Source organism: Nannospalax galili, unplaced genomic scaffold (genome assembly GCF_000622305.1).
Source record: "Nannospalax galili isolate Female #2095 unplaced genomic scaffold, S.galili_v1.0 scaffold944, whole genome shotgun sequence".
Taxonomy (NCBI): domain Eukaryota; kingdom Metazoa; phylum Chordata; class Mammalia; order Rodentia; family Spalacidae; genus Nannospalax; species Nannospalax galili.
In genome coordinates, this window is record NW_008352899.1 from 29,481 (window position 1) to 39,280 (window position 9,800).

At 48.5% G+C, this 9,800-nt stretch overlaps 1 non-coding gene across 1 annotated transcript; it reads right to left on the reverse strand.

The window, feature by feature from the left end:
• Window positions 1-2,622: 2,622 nt before the first annotated feature.
• Window positions 2,623-2,724, reverse strand: LOC115067178. Its single transcript, XR_003846616.1, has one exon. It is a non-coding gene; the product is annotated as a small nucleolar RNA U13 (small nucleolar RNA).
• Window positions 2,725-9,800: the final 7,076 nt, after the last annotated feature.

A 9,800-nucleotide genomic window follows, 5' to 3' on the forward strand; every position in this document is an offset into this window, starting at 1 on the left:
GTCGGGGTTGGAGGGGAGGAGTTGGAGGGGAAGCAGGGAGGGAGCTGGTGGGAGGAGTCAGGCCTCCAGTTGGATTCCTCCACGGGCCCCAGGCTGGGAGCCTGTGGGGTTGCAGGGGAGCTGGGTTGGAGCTGCATTATTGAGTACCCTGATCTGCTTTTATCTCCTAGGCAGCCAGGCTTGCCTGGGAAGGAGGTCCTCCTGTGTAGCCGCATGTCAAAGTGGGGCAGCTTCCCCTGAAAAGAAGATGGTGGGTTTTGCTCAGTTTCCTCTTGCTGGTTCTGGGGGAGCCAGCTGAGGGTCTCTGATGGGGGTTTCCAGGTCTGGCATCAGGTCCCTGGGAGGATGGATCCATGAGTCAGGTGACTCTGATGGGTAGCCACCCCAACAGAGAGTATTCTACTGCCATCTAAAGAAACCTCTTTTTGAGGGACCCCAGAAATGGGCTGTGTCCCCACTCTGCTTATGATTCTGCCATCTGGGTGAGTGGAGATTTCTAAGACAAGAGTAGAGCCCTGGAATTCTGGGAGAGGGAGGGATCTCCCACATGGGTCTTCTCTTTTGTGAAAGGGGAGACAGAGGAATGGAAGGGAAAGAGTTGCTCAAGGCCACTTGGAGAGTCAGTGAAGTGGCTGGGATTGGTTCTGGGGCTGTCTGGTTCTAAAGTGCCTGTTTTCTCTCTCAGACAGGCAGGTTGTGTGGTACTGTAACAAACACCCTTGAGTCTCGTTGGGTGAAGACAATACAGACAACAAGGGTCAGCAGGGACTCTGCTCACCTGTCACTTCGGGTCTGGCTAGTGGTGCAGCTGCCATCTTGGATTTGCCAGTTGCTGGGAGAGGGACGAGAGCTCAGGCGGCTTTGTTGGCATGGGTACACTCTGGCCTGGAGGTGACACACCCTTCTGTTTGTCATCATGGGCCAGACTGGTGATGTGCTTCCATTGCAGCTACAGGAAGGGTGCACATTGGAGGTAGTGAACAGGACCAATCATGTTCATCTTCCAGCACCTGCATGTGACCCAGAGCCCAGGAGCACCGCTGTGTCTACCAGCTTGGATAGCTCTTCTCCCTTCCTCACCAGGCCTCAGCCTCTGGGGCTCTGTCCTTCCTCGTCTCTGCTCTCATGTTCCAACCCAAGGATTTCACATTCTAGTCTTAGTTTTGCCTCTAAGCTGCTGTGTAGGGTGAATTAGGGTCAGCTCTCTCACATCATCTGGGCTCAGTTTGCCCATCTGTATACTGGGGACTCTGCCATCTTGGCCCTCATTGCCTCTTTCGGGAAGCTTTTTTTTTGAGGCCACTGCTTGTTGAGACAACAGACCTGGGGGAACAGATTTTATTTTTCCTCCTTTCCCGTCCGTTTTAGAAGATCCCACATATGTTGAGCGTGAAGGCATCCTACGCGTCCTGGGAGCTGAAGGGGTGATGAGAACGCCTCCAGGAAAATCCCTTCTTGGAGGTGGGTGCTCTCCCCAGAATGGGGCCAGTCCGCACCTCTCTCCTTTCTCCTCACTCCTGTGCGGTGGGGGCAGCTCCCAGGACATAAGAGGGCAGTGTTAGCCACCATCAGGCTAGAGCCCTGCCGGCTTCTTGCCTTTTATCTGGAGACCACCCAAAAAGGAAACTATAAAGCTTGAAGAATTTAGATGATATGGGATGCTCAGGGTGGTATGGCTGTAAACAGACAAGAATTTAGGTTTGGTGCTTAGCAGGACTTCCTGGCCGAAAGCAGTCATTGTGTGAGGAGTAGAATATGTGGGAATCTTCTCAGACCTATATCTAATTTGTAATTAGTTTTTATAGTTCTTTTCTTTTTTGAGACAGTGTCTCATATAGCTTAGGTTGGCCTGGAACTTGCTATGTAGTTGAGGATGACCTTGAGCTTCTGATAAACATCATCACATCGAGTTTTATTTGGTGCTAAGGATGGGACCCAGGCTTCCTGTGTGCTCTGTCAACTGGGCTATGTTCCCAGCACTCTATTAACTGAGCTGTGTTCCCAGCTCTCTTATATTTGTGATATTTGTGTTTAGCCAGGTGTGGTGGTTAATACCTGTAACCCCAGCACTTGGGAGAAGGAGGCAGGAGAATAAGGAGCTCAAAGCCAGCTTTAGCTACAAAAGAAGTTTGGGGCTAACCTGGGTTACAGAGACACTTTCTCAATAAAACAAAACACACCAGGTGTGGTGGCACACCCCTTTATCCAGCACTGGGGAGGCAGAGGCAGGTAGATATCTATGTGTTCCAGGCCAGCCTGGTCAACAGAGTTGAAGGCTACCCAGGGCTACATAGTGAGAACCTGTCTCAAAAACCCAACACAAACTACAACAATAAAAACAAACAACAAAAACAAAAAACAAAATTAGTTTAAAAAAAAAGTATTTTATTTATTATTTTTATGTGTATGCATGTACTGCCTGCATGTAGGTAAGTGCATCCATGTTACGCCATGCCCATAGAGGACAGAAGAGGATGTCAGATCCCCTGGAACTGGAGTTATGGACAGTTGTTAGCTGCCATATGGGTGCTGGGATTCGAATCCAGGTCTTCTGCAAGAACAGCCAGTGTTCTTAACCCCTGAGCCATATCTCCAGCTCCCAAATCAGTTTTTTTTTTTTCACGTCAGAAGGATAATGTGCCAGTGCGTAACAAGGTTTGAGGCGGCACATGTCACGCCTGCGCGTGAACACCCAATCATCACGCTTATGAACTACAAAAGGATCTGCAAATCAGTTTTTAATGTTATAAGAAAGTTCTAGAGTAGGTCTTCTTAATCCTTTTTTCTTTTTTTTGAGACAGGGTCTCCCTGTAGCCCCAGATGTCCTGGAACTCACTATGTAGACCAGGCTGGCCTTGAACTCACAGAGATCCGCCTGCTTCTGCCTCCTGAGTGCTTGGATTAAAGGTGTATGCCACCACACCCAGCTTTAATCCTTTTTATAAACCCTTTTCACTTGAGAAAACTTTATTTGACCTCAAGTATATAGATGTATAAAATAGGTTCAGAAATTAAACATTTATTGATAAGAAAATATAAAATTTCTAAATGCTTTTTTTGGTATACATATAATTTTACCATGTATTAAAAGATGAAGTGAATTTGCAATTTGAGATGGGTGTGCTTGCTTATTTTTACACAAAGGAGTAAATTTTAGCTGGGCATGGTAGTGTACACATATACTCTCAGAACTTGGAAGGTGGGGGCAGGAGGATCAGGAGTTCAAGGTTATGGTCTGCTATATAGTATGTTTGAGGCTAGCCTGTGCTGCATGAGACCCTGTCTCATAGAAAAGCATTAAAAATTATATCTTGGCTGAATATTTGATACTGTAGAACATGGAGCATCTTCAGTGTTTTTCAGAGTTTATCGATATTTTGATTTGAGAATCACCAATGTTGAGAATGCCACTTTGCATACACAGTACAAATAGCAGAAGTGTGTTCAGGGCCATTTGAGAAATTGTTGGAAATTCTGTCTTAATCCCAAGCCAAAATTCATTTAATGAGTTTTTATGAAACTCATGTCAGCAACTCAAACAGAAATTTAAAAAAATCAAACATTCTAGCACAATACAATCTGAAGATATACTAATTTGATACTTACATGTTGAAGAATGGCAGTAGAAGATATTAAAGGTCTTCGTTTTCTGTAATTAAAGCATTCTATTTTTGTTGGCGCTGAAAACTCTGTGTACAATAAAAACACAGCTGCATATAATGTACAATATGGAGTCTGAGCTGGGGTCTGCAGGCAGCGTTTTCTGGTGCTTGGTGGCATGATGGCATATGCAGTGAGAAGTGCCCGTGTTGTGTTCAGAACCCAGGATGCAGTGAAGTCACAGGACCCCTCAGATTCATCACACATTTCATTTTGAATGAATTCTTGATCATTGTGTGTTCAGAAACCAACATTTTTTTTTCGACTTCCGCATTTGCTTATGAGACACCACTTGGGGTCATGACCCACAGTTTAAGAAGCTGGGGTCTAAAGTCCAAGTTTACCCCCACCTCAAGTTATTGCTAGTCCACATGCTGTGTGTCCTTTCTTGTCCTTCCCCACAGACATGTGAATGATGATACAGGCTTTATGGTTACTTTTTTACAAAATAGGGCTGACTGTTTATCAGTGGTTCTAGAACCCCTCATCCACCTGCTCAACACCTGTCCACTCACTTTCCAGACACATCAGGAGCTATTGATTCATGTCTGCTCCTGTGTTGGGTTTTAGGGCTCTTTTGTGGCCTCTGGCCTGGGTTCCTTAGTTTGACTGTGGTGAGACCTCTGCAATATTTTTTTTTCAAGCAATTAATTTTTATGTGTATGAGTGTACCACATGCATGCAGTGTCCACAGAGGCCAGAAGAGGGCATCAGATGGAGCCCCTGGAACTGGCGTTACAGATGGTTGTTAGTCATGTGGGTGCTGGGAGCTGAACTCAGTTCTTCTGCAAGAGCAGCCAGTGCTCTTGATCACTGAGCCATTTCTCCACACACACCCCTGCAGTTTCTTATTGAGTGCCTGTTGTATGCTAGATGCTGTCATCCCTGAATCACCATCACAGAGCTGGGGATTAAAGACTCCTCCTCCAGGGAGACTCCAGGGGGTGGCCTTTTCTTGCTGCTGGGCTTCCCTATGTTCTTTTCCCTCTTCCACATACTTCTTTCAGAGTAATGGCTTGTGTTCTCTTACTGGAATGCAAACAGGTCCCCGAAAGCGAGGGCTATCATCACGTTCAAGTCTGTATCCTTTCTAGCCCGTGGAAGATACTGCAGTTTCCCACTAGCCTCATGCACTCAGGACACAGGGTGGGATGGGGGTTGATGGGGGGAGCTCTCCCTCCCTAAGCCTTTCCTTTCTTTTCTCAAGAAGGGGACAATCCTCCTGCTCTTCCACACTCTACCCTGCTCTAGCCAACAGACCCTAGGTAAGTATCCTGGGGGGGGGGGGACTCAGAACCTTCCAGAAAGAATGGTGGGTCTCTTCAAGTCCTTGCCATGGCTTGAACACCTTCGTTGACGGAGTACTCATCATTCTTCTCAGAGCCTGTCCTCTCTGCTGGGATATCCTTGTAAGGAGCTGAAGTCTGTCCCTGAGACTGGGAGTCTCAATCAGTGAGCCCAGGACGGCCTTTGGACACCAGCCAATCAGTATCTCCTAGCTTTACAGCTGCAAGAGCTGTATCCAGAGAGGCTAAGTGATCTGTTTGAAGTCACACAGCAAAAGAATTAGACCTGTGACTGACACCTAGCTCAATGCCTCCTTCCACCCAAGGGTCGGGGTTCTGACTTCCAGGTTCTGACCATGCCCTTCCACTGGCTCAGGGATGTGGTGACCCCAGGCTATGACCCTGAAGTCTTTGCTGTCTGACCACCCCTGACCAGAATGTCCCTGGTAATGCCTGAGACAGAGGCTGCAACCCTGGAAGGCAGTTCAGCTCCACCCCCACTTCCTCCCCCTTCCCCAGCTCCTCTCATTTTTCCTCTGAAAGGGAAAAATTAATAGAAAATGTAAGTGAGCAATCTCACGGCCGAGGCGGGTTTTCATTATTTGTGTCTGGGGAAGGCAGGCCGGGGCGCAGGTCCCAGCAAAGCGTGGATCTTGCCAGAGCCTCAGGAGATAATTGAGCGGCGGCAAGCGCAGGGCGGGTGCTGTGCTGTGCGCAGGCTGTATTATCATTAGAATTTACATGACACATTAGCCAGAAGTGGCAGCGTTCATCTCTCTAACCAAATCCCATTTACCAAATGAGCAGCCGACACTTGTGCCACCAGCTGGCTTCGAGCTCCCTGCGGCCTTCTGCTCAGAACTCTTGAATGGGCTGCTGTCTCTCTGGGCGAGGGAACAAGAGGCCCCTGACACTTATTGAGAGCCCACTCAGTGTTAGACACTTTCTTGCCTGTTACTGCTTTCCCATAAGCCCCCTGTGAGCAAGTAGCATCTTTAGACCCATTTGATGGACAAGGAAACTGAGGCAGTGAGGTTCTGTTTTAGTTTTGCACTGCTCTTTCGATGAATAAATTTAAGGAGGTGGACTCTGAAGCTGGACTTCCTGGTTTGAGTCTTGACTCTCACTTGTCAGCTGTGTGACCTGGATAAGTTACTTAACCTCTCAGAATCAGTCTGTTTTCACCCTGGGGATGGTGCTAAATAATGGTGTCACAGCAGGGCTGATGTGGACCTAAAACAACAGTGAGGACAAAGGGGTTAACCCTGAGCAAGCTGTGGCCGCAGGAGCCTCTTGACACCAGTTATCACTGTTGCTATTTTTCTTGCTAGCCTTTAAGGAGCTCCTGGAGTGTTGGCCGTGTTAAGCGCTGGATGTTCAAAGTGGTTTCTATCAACAGTACTATAGTTTTTTTGGAGAGACTCAGAGAAACGAACAGCTTTCCCAGGGTGGTGAAGCTGGTTCCTAAGCTGGAACTCCGACTTTCTGAGGTCAAGACCTATGTCTTTCTGGCTAGCCCAGCTGCTTTCCTTGCCCCCAGAGGGAGTTTTCCCATAGGGTGGCGTGGGTCCTCTTGCCAGGCCTCAGCAACCAAGATAAGCCCCTCCCTTATCTCCCAGGCAACCTGCGTGTGTTGTGTGTGTGTGTGTGTGTGTGTGTGTGTGTGTGTGTGTATCCTCCCTTATCTCCCAGGCAACCTGCGTGTGTTGTGTGTGTGTGCCTCCGTGTGTATGTGCACCTGTGTGTCCATGTATGCCTCTTTCTCTGTGTGTGATTCTATGTGTATGTGTGTCTCTATCTCTATGTGTTTCTGTGTGACTTTGTGTGTGTTTCCATGTGTGCCTCTCTGTGTGTCTGTGTGTTTCTGTGTATGTTTCTATGTGTGTCTGTGTTTATCCGTGTCTGTCTCTATGTGTCTCTGTGTCTATGCCTTCGGCAATGTCTGTTGCCAGCCCATCACTCACCCAGGGGAGGTGAGGAAGGTTAACGACAGGGAACCCCCGACTGAGTACCTACTATGTGCCTAGCCCTGGGGCCAGACAGAGACAAATGAGACGCAGCCTCCAATGACAACACAAAGGGTATCACCTGACAGAACATGATTAATTGCTGAGGAACTACACAGGCAGCGTTGGGGCTGGAGTTTGCAGGCGAGGTCCTATGCTGAAAGGGAGGCAGAACTTCAGTCAACATGAAGGGTTTGCTCATGGCTTTGGCAGGTGCTTGCTGAGTGCCTGCTGTGTGACAGCATCTCTTCTAGGTGCTTGGGACTGCTGCTGGGAACAACCCAGACAAGGTGTCTGCTCCTCTAGAGTTCACAGTCCTGAGGGGGTGTCCAAGGACAATAACTTAAGTTGGGCGTGGTGGTGCAGGCCTGTAATCTCAGTACTGAAGAGGCTGAGGCAGGAGAATTGCAAGTTCTGGGCCAGTTTGGGCTACAGAGTGAGGTCCTGTCTCAAACAAAACAACATCAAACAACAACAACAAAACAGTACAAGGCAGCTGATTTCCCATGGCAAGAGCTCTGGAGGGAGGGAGATGGCAGATGGGGCAGAGGGAAGATGGGGCTTCCTACTGGAGGTGTCATTCTGAGGGGTGGCCTGAGCTGGGAGTTGGAGCCAACCATCAGAGGGAAGGGTATTCTAGGCATGAGAAACAGAGGGCAAAGGTTGTGGGAGGCTGTAAAAGGAGATTAGAGGTGAGCTAGGCTGGTGTGGGAGGGTGCTGATGGTGTGTGTGAGAGCAGGCCCAGCCCCTGGAAATGACATGCATGGCCTCTGCAGACCCTTCCTCTTCTCCAAGTGACCTTTCTGTTCTCTGTAGTTTCTTGATCTGTCTTTATCTCCTAGGGGCATAAGACCAGGTCTTGTGGATGCATCTCGAGGGGCACAGCCAGCTCCTAGGGCCAGGGTCCCCTCGGATGCCTGTCTCTGGTTTCCTCTCTGCTGCTCCCTTGGGCTTTACATTCTGTACTTCAGGATCTTTCCAGAGCTGGGTTGTTGCTTCTGCTGTGCCCTTCATTTTGGATCCCAGCTCTCTTTCCATGTGGCCAACTTCTATATATCCTTTTAGGCCCGGAATGAATGTGAACATCTCAGGGAAGGTTGGCAGCCTCTTCTGAGCCCCTCTGTCCCCATGCTGTTTCTCCTAGAGAGCAGAACATGTTGCATTAAAACCACCATTCCCTAGAAATGGGGCCTTATTCCTGAATGTCATTGATGTGCCGCAGAACTAGGGTTCTTTTTGTCTGGAGCTCTGTAACTTGGGGGGAAGGGGAGTCCTGGCTGAGGTTGCAGCCTTAGGTCCCTGGGATGTCACCTGAGGCTGGAGGGGATGAAAAGGGATCCCTCAACTGACCCCCCTCTCTCATGGGGGGGGTACCTAAGTTGAGGGTGGAGCTGCTGTGGTGTTCAGGAGCCCATGTTTCTCTGTGCCAGGAAATGATTTGGAGATGCTCTGTCAAGCACAAGATATAAATTGCAGGCGGTTTTTAAATGTTTGGAGAGATTGCTTTTTGAGTGGCAACCTGCATCTGTGCGTATCGAAGGGGGTGGGGCTGGGTTCAGTTACTTTTCTTTATTTGCTCTCTTCCCTGGGGCTCAGTTCTTTCTTAGCCTAACCAGACCCCTGCTCAGCCTGGGGTAAGAGGCAGGAGGCTGTGGGAACAATGGAAATTGATTGTGGAACTGGGCAGGGGCTGGCAGGCCCTGGCCAGGGGGCTAGAGGACAGACTGGTAGGCAGGGCAGCAGGCCTAGCTGCTGGTGGGCAGAGGCCCTGCCCTGCTCTTGTCTTTGGCAAGAAGGACTCAGGGTCCCGCCCATCAATACTTCCCTGTTCTGCTGACTTCCAGGGTCCTGATTTGATCGCACTTCTCCCACTTCAGCCAACTCATCAGATCCTATGGAAGCCCCAGGGCAGCCTAGGCATCTTCATTTTCCAGACCTTTGATGCCATAGGCTAAACTCCTGGGTACAGCCAACCGGTTCTGCTAGAGCATGGGGTGAACAGGAGACCATCTGTCAATGCTGGTGATTTCAGTGGGGTCAACTGAGGACCCTGGAAGCAATTATTCATCTGCTCCTTCATTCACGAGACATCTTTTGAGTGGTTGCCCAATGTTTGGTATGGTTTTGGAACCTGGAAATACAGGGGGATTAAACTAAATACGATATACCTTTGTGGAGTTTACGTACAAATTTCTTCCTTAGTTCAGCCTCCTCCTCTTCTTCCTCTTCCTTTATAATAGAACCTAGGGCCTGACACACAGTAGGCAAATGCTCTACCACTGAGCTACATAGTCAGTCCAGCCTTGTTTTTTGTTTTATGGTGTGGCAATAGTGGTTACCACATGGGGACATTTCAGGAATCACTGGCGGTTAGGCTTTAAAGATGCTGTAAAGCTCAGGGGCGCTGTAGGAGGGTACCGGTGGGGAAGGGGGTATAAAGATGATTGGATTGATTGAGATGTTCTGTATGAAATACACAAAAATTCAGTAAAAATATTTTATTTATTAAAAAAAGAACCTCACAGATGGGACCCATCCATCATGCCAGTGGTGCCCTGTTCACCCTGTGCCCTCCCCACGTCTTCTGGGCCTCAGCTGTGAAATGGCACAGCAGCAGTGAGGTCCGATTGCAGAGGGCCTGTGTGAGAGGATTGAAGGGCCTGACCTGTGGTGAGGGCTCTGGGTGTATGTGACGAACACCCTAGCCCCAGCCAGGCCTGGCACACAGCAGGCATTCAGTAAGGTTTTTTTTTTTTCTTTTTCTTTCTTTTTTCTTTTTGAGACAGGGTTTCCCTGTAGCTTCAGTAAGTTTTTTTTTTTTTAAATAAAGATTTATTTTTATTTTAT